Raw genomic sequence first — 14,586 nt, 5'->3', positions numbered from 1 at the left:
TGATACAATTGGCCATGACATACTGCGGCCAATCGTTTTTCATCAATCAAGTTTAACTGTTCCAGACGGGTTTTGACCCATTCATCATCATCAATCTTAGCTTCGGCGATGATCCGAAGGGAAGGAATTTCAACTTCTGCAGGAATTACTGCCTCAGTGCCATATACCAACAAATAAGGAGTTGCTCCTACTGAAGTGCGAACAGTAGTGCGATATCCCAATAACGCAAATGGTAATTTTTCATGCCATTGTCTTGAACCTTCTACCATTTTCCGAAGTATCTTCTTTATGTTTTTGTTGGCTGCCTCGACTGCTCCATTCGCCTTGGGCCGATATGGGGTAGAGTTGCGATGTGTAATCTTAAACTGTTGACATACTTCCTTCATTAAGTTACTGTTAAGATTAGCACCGTTATCTGTGATGATCACCTTTGGGATTCCGAATCGACATATGATATTTGAGTGGACAAAATCGACCACAGCTTTCTTGGTCACTGATTTGAATGTTTTGGCCTCAACCCATTTGGTAAAATAATCAATGGCTACCAGAATGAACCTGTGCCCATTGGATGCTGCCGGCTCAATTGGTCCAATCACATCCATGCCCCAGGCAACGAAGGGCCATGGTGCCGACATTGTGTGCAACTCGGATGGTGGAGAATGAATCAAATCTCCGTGTATCTGGCATTGATGACACTTGCGCACAAAACTGATACAATCTCGCTCCATGGTAAGCCAATAGTAACCAGCTCGGAGGATTTTCTTTGCCAACACATATCCGCTCATGTGGGGTCCGCAAACTCCCGAATGTACTTCAGACATGACAGCCGTAGCTTGTCGGGCATCTATGCATCTTAATAATCCAAGGTCTGGTGTTCTTCTATACAAAACTCCTCCGCTTAAGAAAAATCCATTTGTCAATCGCCTAATGGTTCTCTTTTGATCCCCTGTGGCTTGTGCTGGATATATCCCCATCCTGATATATTCCTTGATGTCGTGGAACCACGGTTCACCGTCAAATTCCTCTTCAACCATATTGCAGTAAGCGTGCTGATCGTGGACTTGAATATGTAGTGGATCCACATAAGCTTTGTCCGGATGGTGCAACATTGATGCCAGGGTAGCCAATGCATCGGCAACCTCATTATGGATCCTTGGAATATGCCGAAACTCCACTGATCGATACCACTGACAAAGATCATGTAGACATTGTCGGTATGGTATGAGCTTCAAGTCTCGGGTTTCCCATTCTCCTTGAATTTGATGTACCAGAAGATCTGAATCTCCCATGACTAAGATTTCATGGATACCCATGTCTGCGGCTAGCCTTAAACCCAAAATACAAGCTTCATATTCAGCCATATTATTGGTGCAATAAAATCGTAATTGAGCCGTAACAGGATAGTGATGCCCTGTTTCAGAAATGATTACAGCTCCTACCCCGACTCCTTTCATGTTAGCGGCCCCATCAAAGAAAAGTTTCCAGCCAGGTTTTTCAATTTGCTCCATCTCAGCGATATGCATTATTTCTTCATCGGGAAAATAGGTTTTCAACGGCTCGTACTCCTCGTCGACCGGGTTTTCAGCTAAATGATCAGCCAGTGCTTGGGCTTTCATTGCAGTTCGAGTCACATAGATGATGTCAAATTCTGTGAGCAATATTTGCCACTTTGCAAGTCTTCCCGTTGGCATAGGCTTTTGAAAAATATATTTCAACGGATCCAGACGCGAAATGAGGTAAGTAGTGTAGGATGACAAATAGTGTTTCAACTTCTGAGCTACCCACGTTAAGGCGCAACATGTCTTTTCCAGATGAGTATACTTAACCTCATAAGCTGTGAATTTCTTGCTAAGGTAGTTTATGGCCTGTTCTTTTCTGCCGGTGAGGTCATGTTGTCCCAATACACAACCAAATGAATTTCCAAAACCGTTAAGTAAAGAATCAGAGGTCTTCCTGGATCTGGTGGGACCAACACGGGTGGGTTTGACAGGTATCCTTTTATCTTATCAAACGCCTCCTGACACTCATCGGTCCATTTGACCGCAACATCTTTTTTCAACAATTTGAAAATAGGCTCACAGGTTGACGTGAGCTGAGCAATAAACCTGCTGATGTAATTCAACCTCCCCAACAAACTCATTACTTCAGTTTTGTTCCTTGGAGGTGGTAATTCTTGGATGACTTTGATTTTTGATGGGTCTAACTCGATGCCTCGCCGACTGACTATGAATCCCAGCAACTTTCCAGATGGAACCCCATATGCGCATTTGGCAGGGTTAAGCTTGAGGTTGTACCTGCGAAGTCTTAAGAAGAATTTCCTCAAATCCCCAACGTGGTTGTCCTGATGCTTTGATTTTATGATCACATCATCCACGTATACCTCAATCTCCTTGTGTATCATATCATGAAACACTGTAGGCATTGCTCTCATGTAAGTTGCTCCGGCGTTCTTCAAACCGAATGGCATTACCCGGTAGCAATAAGTTCCCCATGGTGTGATGAATGCCGTCTTTTCTGCATCTTCTTCATCCATTAGAATTTGATCATACCCAGCATAACAATCCATGAAAGATCCTATCTCATGCTTGGCACAATTATCGATCAGAATATGGATATTGGGTAATGGGAAATTATCCTTCGGACTTGCCTTGTTGAGATTGCGGTAGTCGACGCATACTCTAATTTTGCCGTCTTTCTTTGGTACAGGAACGATATTAGCTAACCAAACAGGATATCGAGTGACTCGAATGAACTTTGCTTCCAACTGTTTGGTGATTTCTTCCTTAATTTTCACACTCATATCAGGCTTGAATTTTCTCAGCCTCTGCTTGACAGGAGGCACCATTGGATCGGTGGGCAATTTGTGAACCACTAAATCAGTGCTCAGGCCCGACATGTCGTCATATGACCATGCAAAAACATCTTTGAATTCTATGAGTGCTTTAATTAACTCTTCTCGGATCCTTGGTTCGAGATGGACACTTATTTTAGTTTCCCGGATATTACTCGTGTCCCCTATATTGATGTCCTCGGTATCACTCAGGTTAGGTTTGGTTTTTTCCTCAAAGTGAATTAACTCTTTACTAATCTCTTCAAAAACCTCATCTTCATCATATTCTGATTCATAATCACAATATATTTCTTGAATTATTATTTCGGAACCAGATTGATTTTTAAGACTGGGCTGAGGATTCCTCATGCATGCCATATCACTAGAGCCAGCGTAAAAAGAACTGTACAGAAAAAGAAGAAAAGGAAAAGAAAACTATCAGGAATGATAATGAAAAAGGAAACTGTATTTTATTGGATGATGAAAGATAACAAGGTTTGCACACTTCAAACAAACTGTAAGATAAGCATTGGGATTACAACCCTGAGGTAACCCAAACAAACTGAAAGAAAATCAAAATAAACTACCAAGACTCCTTTCGAATGGGGAGAGGAGTGGCTTTCCAATTATTAAGCTTTGTTTCTGGCCCAACGAATTGAACTTCTGCGTTGCTACAACCTTCCCCGCTTTCCACCATATTCACATCGTCAAACAATTTCTCGAATCTTTCAATTAATTCCTCCTCAGGATTGACCAGGGATTTAGGAATTGTTGTTATCGGGCGATTTTTAGCACCGGTCTTGACAAAAGACTTTGATAGATGTGGGACTGGTTTTGGAAGAAACCATGCCTTTTGTTTCAGCTTTCTGGCCTTTCTCACGTCGGTGACAGTGGGTATGAATCCCAAACCAAATGTTCCCCAGTTCTCGGGGAGAGATACTGGTTGTATAATTCCTTGCAAAGATGAGCCCAGACCTTTGCCGGGTATAAAACCATTTTTTAACATTTCATAGGCTACCATGACTGATGCAGAGGTTATCTTTGGATTCGGAAGGTACTTCCCCTCTGGAATTTTCTCTACCGACACTGTATCGGACACTTGGTATACCCATGGTCCCTGGTCATTTTCTATTCCCTCGACCGGTACAATGGCACTGCTGTGAGCATTTAAACTTTCTTCCCCATGCACAACTATTTCTTGATGATCCCATTCAAACTTGACCGCCTGGTGTAGTGTTGACGGGACTGCTTTAGCAGCATGGATCCATGGTCGACCCAACAACAAATTATAAGAAACAGTTATGTCCAGTACTTGAAACTCCATCGTGAATTCGACTGGCCCTATTGTCAGTTCCAACACTATGTCACCAAATGAATCTCTGCTTCCACCGTCAAACCCCCGTACGCAAATACTATTCTTCTGGATCCTCTCCTCTTTGATTTTCAATTTGCTTAAAGTGGAGAGAGGGCAGATGTTTGCACTTGACCCGTTGTCAACCAATACCTGGGTTACTACGGAGTTTTCACATTTCACGGTGAGGTAAAGAGCTCTGTTGTGCTCAGTACCTTCCACAGGCAATTCATCATCAGAAAATGTAATTCTGTTTGCCTCAAAGATTCTGTTGGCTATTCTTCCCAAATGATTTACAGAGATTTTTTCAGGAACATGAGCCTCATTCAGGATTTTCATCAAAGCCAGACGGTGCTCCTCTGAATGGATCAGTAATGACAATAATGAAATTTGTGCGGGCGTCTTCTTCAGTTGATCCACAACAGAATAGTCATGGAGCTTCATTTTTCTTAAAAACTCTTCCGCTTCTTCTTCCGTCACAGCTCTCTTTATTGGTGTTGGATTATTTTTAGTTTTTCTTAACTCTTCGGGAGTAAAACATCTTCCCGAACGAGTCAAGCCTTGCACCTCACAGACTTCTTCCTTGACTTCTTTTCCCTTGTACATTACTGTCACCCGTTCATAGTTCCATAGAATGGCCTTGTTGTTGATCACTGGTAGCTGGGTTACAGGTTTGATGATAACCTGATCTGTACGGGCTCCTTCTACGAATATAATGGGTTTGCTGGCAACCCCTGGTACTATCACTTTCGGCCTTTCTTGCTTTGTGGCTACTTTGCTCGAAGATCCCTTCTCGACTACCACAGATGGTTCATCACCATTTCCGTTCTGCTTAGGTACCGACTTCTCCTCTGTTAACTGCTTATCCGGCTTGGCTTCATGAGACCTGATCATCATGACGGTTTGTGACGATTTCTTTGTCTCCCCATCAACCTGTACTATCTCTATCATATTAGCCTCCTGATGGGCTGGCATTGGATTTTTGTTGATATTGGGAGCTTCGGGGGTTTGAACCTCGATTTTATTAGTATCAATCAGCTCTTGTATTGCATTTTTTAAATGCCAGCATTTTTCCGTATCATGGCCTGGTGTACCGGAACAATACTCACAGCTAATGGTGTAGTCCAGATTCTTTGGAGGAGGATTGGGTAGCTTGGATTGTATTGGTCTTAGCATGTCCAGCTGTCTCAGCCTGTGGAACAGACTAGTGTAGGACTCTCCCAATGGAGTATAGGTTTTCTTTTTCTGTTCCCTTTCTCCCCTGAATGCCGGCCTAGGCCTGAAACCTGGTCCGGGATAGGCTCGTGGGTAAGTACCTAGTATGACAGGAGCACGCCAGTTAGCGTGTGCAAGTGGATGATTGTATGCTTGTGCATGGTTGATAGAAAAATGAGGTTCCGAAGGGTGATAGTAGTGTTGAGATGAATTGTGGTGGTGAGTTGATTGGTGAGGTCGATGTTGATTATAGTAAGGCGGTTAACCTCTGGGTCCCGACCAAGTTCCTGAATCAACTACCACTGCTTCCTCCCTCTTCTTTCTTCCGATTCCTCCTACCCCGCCTTGAATAGCTTGAGTAGTCGCCTTAATAGCCGAATAACTCATGATTTTATTTGTCTTGAGGCCTTCATCCACCATACATCCCATCTTCACTACTTCGTTGAATGATTTACCTACCGCTGAAACCAAATGGGCATAGTAAGTTGGTTCCAAGGCTTGGAGGAAGTAGTCTACCATTTCACTCTCCTTCATAGGAGGATCCACTCTTGCTGCCTGTTCTTTCCACCGGAAGCCATACTCTCTGAAACTTTCATTGTGTTTTTTCTCAAATTTTGTCAAAGATAGTCGATCTGGGATGATTTCCAGATTGTATTGGAAATGGTATGCAAATGCCTGTGCCAGGTCATCCCAGGTGTACCATCTCCCATGGTCCTGGCGTGTATACCACTCCAAAGCTGATCCGCTTAAACTTTGACTGAAGTAAGCCATCAATAATTCGTCCTTTCCCCCAGCTCCTCGCATCTTGCTGCAGAAACCCCTTAAGTGGGCTACTGGGTCGTCGTGCCCATTGTATAGGTCAAATTTAGGCATCTTGAAGCCAACTGGTAATTGTACATTTGGGAACAAGCACAAATCCTTGTATGCTACACTGACTTGCCCACCTAAGCCTCGCATGTCTCAGAACGATTGTTCTAGACTTTTGACCTTCCTGAACATCTCTTCTTGTTCAGCATTTTTGGCTGGCTTGTCACTTTCGGTTGGGAGGTCAAAACGAGGAGTAGTTGAATGGATTTCGGAGGCTTTGAGGGTGGGCTCCGGGGGGTAATATTGGTTGTCCTGGGCCTGGAATGTAGGCTCACTAGGAGATTTGTGGAGTGTAGCTGTGGGAGGTGTCACAAAGACAGGAGTTACAGGTGGAGGAAAGTATGGAACTGGTTTAGGAGGGGAGACTGCGGTGTCTGAGAGGTGGTGCCTCGGTAGTGTTGGTAAATGGGGAAATTTGGGGATAATTCAGTGGTAATATTATCCTGAGTTTGGGTCATTGATGGAGCAGGGTTAGTTGGGTAAGATGGGGGTAACTGTCCTGTAGACCAGGCTTGGTACATCTCAGCCATTTGCTGCTTGAGTTTAAACATCTCTTCTTTCATTTTCCCGACATCCATCTCCTCTAGCTCAATACCTGTGTCAACATCTGGGATAGACATACTTTCGGGTATTGGTCCTTTTGATCTCGTGTGATAATGATAATATGCCAGTATACTCTTTAGAGAAACTAACTGCTTGAATTCTGGAAATGAGCAAACTTGTTAGTTTTGAGAGTTTAACACATATATAATTACACGTTGAGATGCAATGCTCCTAGACAAATAACCCCTTTCTATTATGCATTTGCTCGGCTGCTTGTGTCGTCCCAGCTTTCTTGAAATTTTTATTGTTACTCACTTTTATTTTATTTATTATATTCTTTATTGTGGTCGAATCTTATAGAGATTGCTTACGTATCCTGCCCCCGCATGAATCAGACCTTGCGTAGTTCGGTCGTAAGGCAAACACTTTTATTTATTATACAAAGATGGAACAGACATTACATTTGAAAACCTTATAAGAAAATGGTTTGAAACACACACACTCAGATCAAAATAAAAGATACAACTCTTAACATCTCTCAACATGCCCCACTTTCCACTTTTGTTGTCAATCATTGGATTATCTGCTCAATGTGGGGCTTGACCTGGATGACCTCCCAGCGTACGATACATCCTTTCTAACTCCATTGCCAGATGACGGAAAAAATAGGTGCATGCTCTGTAAACCTTTCATAATCCATTCCTTGGCAGTTTACATAACTTTGAGAGGTGTAGACTGCCAGGTCGTGGATTTGTGCCCTGAAATCTTGGAGACGTTGGTCTTGGTTCTGCAGTTGCTGCTGGCGAGTGGTGGCTATATCTCTGATACGGTCTTCACGATATAGAGCTGACTCTAATAGAGCTCGGAGTCTGGCCTGCTCTAGTCTTGCCTGCGCTCTGTCGATGTCCGCTTGTTGATGTTCTCTGTTGTATCTTCTCGCCTCTTCCAGTTGTGCATGAAGTTGGTCTTCTGAACGTATCCAATGGTCTTTTCCTTCTTGAATTGTGCCCTGTCTTCTTCGGATTGCCTTACTTGGCGTTCCTTATTAGATCTGGCTTCTTCGTTTAATTGTTGGATTCTTTCTTTTGCTTTGCTCAACGCCCTTTCGTTTTTAGCAAGAATGGAATCATAATCTTGCATTCTTTCAAAAAGATTGGCGATGGTTTTTTGATCCTTCCAACTCCTCATTGGTGTTTCAGAAGCTTTTTTCATTTTTTGAAATCGAGCGTGAAGATTTTCATTCTCACAAGCTAAACTCTTCTTCTCGCCTTCGGCTTCTTGTGCTTGCAAATCTTTCTCCAGACTGAGGCTCCTCAGATTTTCCTTTAGGGCATGGATAGTTGCTTTGTACCCTTTTTCCTTTTCTCCCCAAATCAACCGCTCTTGGATTTTATCATTAAAGTTTTGAACATGGGGTCTTTTTGTTGGCCTTCTTAGCTCGGGTTCTGGTACATCATCCACGCGAGACCGTTTCTCAAACCACCTTGCATATCCAGGATTTATCTCACCCCTTGTAGTGTCTGGAACTTGAGTATCACTTTTCAAGTATCGACATCCATTCCACATCTGCTTAATTAGAGCCTCGGGAATAGTGGCTTCAGGGTGTAATTCGATTACTTTCATACTCAAATCTTCATCATCAGGAACTACTTGGTATCTCCCTAGTTGTCTTAGAACTCTTAGTGACGCATATGGCTGGATGCTTCTCAATCCCAATAGTAGCAAATAACTATTTGAGGTTGACATGTGTATCACTTCCCTCATCGGGAGCCATCCCAAAGTCCACTCAATTTTATTTGCCGTTAAAGCCCTTAGATGAGATACCCAGGCTTCTATCCCTTCTGGGGACTTATAATCTTTTATTCTTTCCTCATAACTCTCGATGAAATTATCATTGCTTGGCCCATACTGTATGATCTTGGGCTGATGTTGGAGATGTTCAATCACCCACATTTGCAACAAAATTTTGCATCCTTCGAAGACTTTTGCCCCTGATTTACATAAAGTCAATGCCCGATAAATGTCTGAGAGAATGATTGGGACAAGGGTGTGATTTTCCTTGGTGGTGAGGACCTGCACGACTTTCGCGGTGCGAATATCAATTGTTCGCTCTTTGTTTGGGAAGACCATGATTCCTAGAAAAGCCACCATGAAGGCGAAGCGACGGTGAATCTGCCAGGTGTCTTTGTTTTGCTTGTTAGTAAGGCCTTTCTCATGAATTTCAAATCCATCTGGCTTTCCGAACCTTGAATACAAGAAGTTGAAAGAACAACATCCGTTGATGACATTGCTTTTCCTGATTTGATTACTGATGTTCAGAAGACCGAAGAATCGATGTACCGAGGGAGCCTTTGTGAATATCAGGTTTTGATTTCTTAGACTTCCGTCAAAACCAGCATATCCAGCTATCTCCTCTAATGTAGGAGTAAGCTCGAAATCAGAGAAACGAAAGACATTGTGAACAGGGTCCCAAAAAGTTACTAACGCCGCAATCAGATCATCACGTGGTTTAACTTTCATAATATCCGTGAGATTTCCCAAATGCTTAACGACCCATTTTTGACCATCTTCGCCTAACTCATACCACCACATTTGAAGCTGAAATAGAAACTCGTCTGTATTCGTGGACGGGGGGTTTTGTGTGGTGCTCATTTTGTATCTGAAATTTAATTTTAACAAAATCAAGACTCATTTTGAAAATATACACTAAAAAAAATCATTTTCGTTTTTTATTTATTTAACACTTTTTTAAAAAGATTTAAAACTATTTTTGGGAATTTTCTAAAACAACCCATTTTATTTCTCGGCTCTCACAATGATTTCAATTAAGCTGGTCAACAAGCAAATCCGAGGCAAATGAATGCACAGGTAGCAAGTAGGATGCATCAGGATAGTCTTTTCATCTTGGGTTCACCTGTCCTAGACAGACCCAACCCCTGTGTTGAGTCTCCAAGGCCAAATGTACATGATGCAAATAGACGTTCCTACTAGGGATCCGGTACATGGCTGAGTTATTCTAGGTGAAAAACCTGAGGTTGATTGTTCTAAACCTGGCTTACCCAAACGGACAGTTTGAGCCGAAGCGGGGGCAACGTACCGGGAGCACGAAAGTCTACCCGGCCTAGTTACTTGTCCCAACTTCGTCTTATTTGGTATGACTTTAACAGAAAGGTGGGTCACGCGCACGTGTGCACCATAAATTTAGAAGACTCAGAAAGAAGGGGGTTTCGTAGCAGTTGTATATATTCATAATTCAAATAATATTAAAGCGGTAAAAGTGTCATTTAGCACATTGGGCATATATCATGTAAAAAAATCAGATAATAAATAAAGCCAATTATAACAGTTATTTTAAGCTCGAATTCTTTAAACCCTGAACCAGTGGTTCTGGGTTACAGTTTTACTTTTGTCCCCAGCAGAGTCGCCAGAGCTGTCGCACCTCCTTTTTCCGCGCCCGCAGGGGCGCGTAGAGAGTTTTCTCCAATTAAAGGACAGTCAAAACGGGATTTGTTTATTTGTTTCAGAATCGCCACCTGGGAATTTTAAGGCGTCCCAAGTCACCGATTTTAATCCCTGAATCGAGAAGAATATGACTCTGTTTGTTATTTTGCGAACCAGAAATCCGAGTAAGGAATTCTGTTAATTCGGGAGAAGGTGTTAGGCATTCCCGAATTCCGTGGTTCTAGCACGGTCGCTTAACCATTTTTATACTTGGCTTAATTATCTTGATTTACTAAATATATTTTCTGTTGTTATATAATTCTGTTACCGCCTTAAAATATTTATAATTAGAGACCTTTAAACGAATCACGCGTACGTATATTCGTGTTATATATTTTTATGAGCATGAAGAATCGTGTCACGCATACGTGTACATAATAAGATTGACAATATTATTTTATTATTAAAATATCATACGTTCGAAATTAAAAATAAAATTAAGAACATCGTCGCTCTTGTATTATTAAACAGTGAACTGCACATCTCGGGTTATATGAAATTATTTTACATCCTCGGAGAACCCCCTTTTTATTAAAATGTTCGCTCGAAGTTGCGCGAATGCATAATCCGAATTGCTTTTAGAAATATAATCAGGTTACGCGAACGCATCCCTAATCACACAAAATATTCTTAATGGTAGTATAGATTTTCCACAAATTATTTATTACATCCATACATTTTTATGTGAAAATCATGAGAAATCCCTATTTGAGATGCCCTTAAATTCTTTAAAAAAAGAATTCACAATTTATTGAGTGTTGACCGCTAATTATATTTTTCGCGTGTGAATTATATTCCTCCGAGCCATTCAAATTTTAAGAGTAAAAAATAAACAACGTGTGATTAATACTATCATTTTTCTCGTAAATACAATATGTGTATATCTAAAAAGTGAATTGCGTATGAAACTAAAAGAAATTGATTTATGAAAGGAAGAGATGTTTTCGAAGAATTTTTATTATTTTATTTGTAGCGAAGGCTATTTTACCTTCTTAAAATTGTTACAGTTTATAAGCCTAATCTCCTTCTACATCACTTGTTCTTAATCCAATATGCATGATTATTTTTGTTAATTCTGCTTATGATTGAGTTTGGGATATATATATATATAATCAAACCAATTTAATTCTCAATCTATGTGAACTATTGCTAAACTAACTTTCGCATTGTATAAATTCCTAGACCATTTGTTATTAAGAAAGAGAACAAATCTACCTGTTGACTTAATAAGATGATATTACATATAACATTATTCACCATAAGATGATATTACATATACATTATTCACCATATTTCAACATTATGAACATAACGGCGGATTGTACTAATGCATCTTTCAACTATTGATTATAAACATAACCATTATTATGCCATATATGAACAAAATAAAACTAACATCATTTGATCTACAACTAAATCGGATGGTTGACAAAATAGGCTAGCGATATAGTTTTTGCCATTTCCATACTATTCTTTACTTAACTAACAATGCCACAAGACTTAATTAATGGCCAACTTTATGCCATATTTCCTATTTCTTGATAATTCAATCACAACTATACATAATGAAATTCTGAAATATATAACACTATTACAACACTTATACGAACTTCAAATGGGAATGATTAACTATAGTCCTTATGTCAAGCATACTACCATGTTAAATAACTAAACCAAAACTGAAATTTAAACTAATAGATTTAAACGAGTAAAAGACATAATTATAATCCCAAACTTCATTTTTCTTCCAATGTTCTTTTCACAAAATGAGTCTTAAAAATATGTACCTGGAAATGAGGGTAGAAGGGGTAAATTTCAGCAGTAGCAGCACTAACAAAATCAGCAGAAAATGCCAGTATTTCCACAGATTTGAGCAACAAAACAAGACCCGAGGAACCCAGATGCACAGGAGCAAAACTTCTTAAAAATTTCAGATTTTAAAACCAAGCAGTATCAACAAACAGACCCGGACAGATTCCAGAAAACAATGTTTCAGATTTTCTTTTTCCTTTTCTATTATCTGTTTCAGACTTTATGTGTATATGAGTGCTCTATTTTCTGTTTCTTTTTCTATTTTTTTCTTTCTTTTCAGATTTCTGTTTCTGCTTCTGTGTGTTTTTCCTCTCTTAATTTCTGTCCAGATTTTCTCTCTGTCTCTCTCTGTGTATCTCTTAATGTCTATATCTGTATGTGTTCATCTATTTCTCTCTCTTTTCCTTAATGTGTGTCCCTGTATTTATACAGGTCTATCCCCTTTTCTTTTCAGTGCTGCCTGAACCCCCTTCTTCTTTTAAAAATCAGAAAATCCCATTAAAATCTGCTTTTAGTACTTTAAATCCCATTAAGTGATCTTTTCCTGATTTTCAGCATTCCCATTACCTTTTGTTTCCCATTATTTCATTAAATAAGAGCCATTAACACTCCACTATCAGCACACTACTACCCTCACTGTTTCATTCCCAATAGTACCCCTGAAAGCCTACTGTTATTACTGCCCTCAAAGAAATCAGAATCTGATACAAAACATATTTTAAAATCTGTTCAAACTCGATTATCTTTCTGAATTAAACAGCTATAACCAATCCTATCAACTTCCTAACACAGTTGTATCTAACCAACCCCTGTAAACTTGAATTCAAACCTAACATCACAATAACATTATACTGAATTCAGCATAACAAGTTAAACTGGATTTCAACATTGAACTAAGATCCAAACAAATACAGGAGCATTGTCAATATACTGACAATGCCCTGAAACTTAATGCTCAGAAATCAACACATACACAACATCCTTTTGATGAATTTATTGAACTATAAACAAGGATGATTTAATTGACGAGTATTACTCAAACTGATTATCTACAACAATTGTCCACAAACAATAGGTAAACAGATTGTTTCAATTAGCATTATCATAAACGGGAATTCATAATGTAACTAATCGACGAACTTAATCGAGTCGATTACACACATTGTAAACAAACATAACCAACAGAAACAATTCACTTATTTGATCAAATAGACGGGTATGAGACAGAATCACAAAATTAAATAAACAAAAATGTGAAAAATAAATTACACAAGCTACTGAAACAGGCAACAATATACACATAGGATACAAAAAAGAAATAAGAAAAATACCTCTGAATCTTTAAATTTACACGGACTCAGACTCAACTTGGATTCGGACCTTTTTGAGGCTGAACAGACTTTATTCGAAGTATTCTCAATTGAGAATACCTCGATTAAAGTCTCTTAGACCTCAATCCCTCACTTGAATTGGAAAAATTCCATGACTGGAAATTTTTAGGGTTTCAGATTTTTTGATTTCAAATCCGAACATTTCTAGGTATATTCGAATCAAACCAATGGTGTTCTAGGCACGAGGGGGGTCAGGTGGATAACTGGTGTGAGTCTGAGGCAGATTGGGATAGGGTCAGGTTTCATTCGAATCTTCAAATGAAGATTCGAGCAGTTCCAGGAGGATTCGAACCAGGCTACTAACAGATCCGTAGTGAGGGTAGTTAGGGGAAGCTGTGGTGTTAACTTGGAGACCATTGGAGAAGATAAGGTTTTCAGGCCAGCCTTCGATTTAAGATTCAAAGAGTTGGGGCCTGATTCGAAGGAAACTGACACCAGATCCGTGAAGAGGGGGTTATGAGGAGTCGAGGGTGTTCAGGTGGTGACCGGCGGCGTTGTTGCCGCCGGGTTTCAGGCAATGGAGAGTTAAGGCGGCTAGGGTTAGGGGTGTGATTTCGGAGAGGACGATGAACAGTAGAGAGGAGGGGGGGTGTTTAGTTAGGGGGTCGGGGTAGGGATTTGGATTTATATAGGGATGGGGTGGATTGATCTCATCCGTTGGATCAATTAAGATGCACGACTGAGATTAATTCATTTAACCAAACTATGTCATTTGGTTAAATGTTGGGGTCAGGCTGGATCGGGGCGGTGGGTCGGGTAAAGGTTACGGGTAAGGTCAAAATTCTAAGAGCCCTTGGATCAAAAACACTGAACGGACCTGATTAAATATGATCATACGTCGCTGTTTGGTTTAGTGAAAGAGCTGAACTGGACCGTTAGATCAACTTGATCAACGGTTCAGATAAACATACCAATACGGCGTCGTTGATTGTCTGGGAATCATTTGAATGGGTAACATCAAAACGACGTAGCTTCTGCCCTATACTACGTCGTTTGATGTCTTTTGGGTTGACAGATCTGGGCTGGGTAAATGCTTTGCTTTGGGCCTGAATTTTTTGTTAATTAAAACGGCCCAA

Source organism: Nicotiana sylvestris, chromosome 1 (assembly GCF_000393655.2).
Source record: "Nicotiana sylvestris chromosome 1, ASM39365v2, whole genome shotgun sequence".
Taxonomy (NCBI): Eukaryota; Viridiplantae; Streptophyta; class Magnoliopsida; order Solanales; family Solanaceae; genus Nicotiana; species Nicotiana sylvestris.
Note: the sequence above shows the minus strand (reverse complement) of the source record.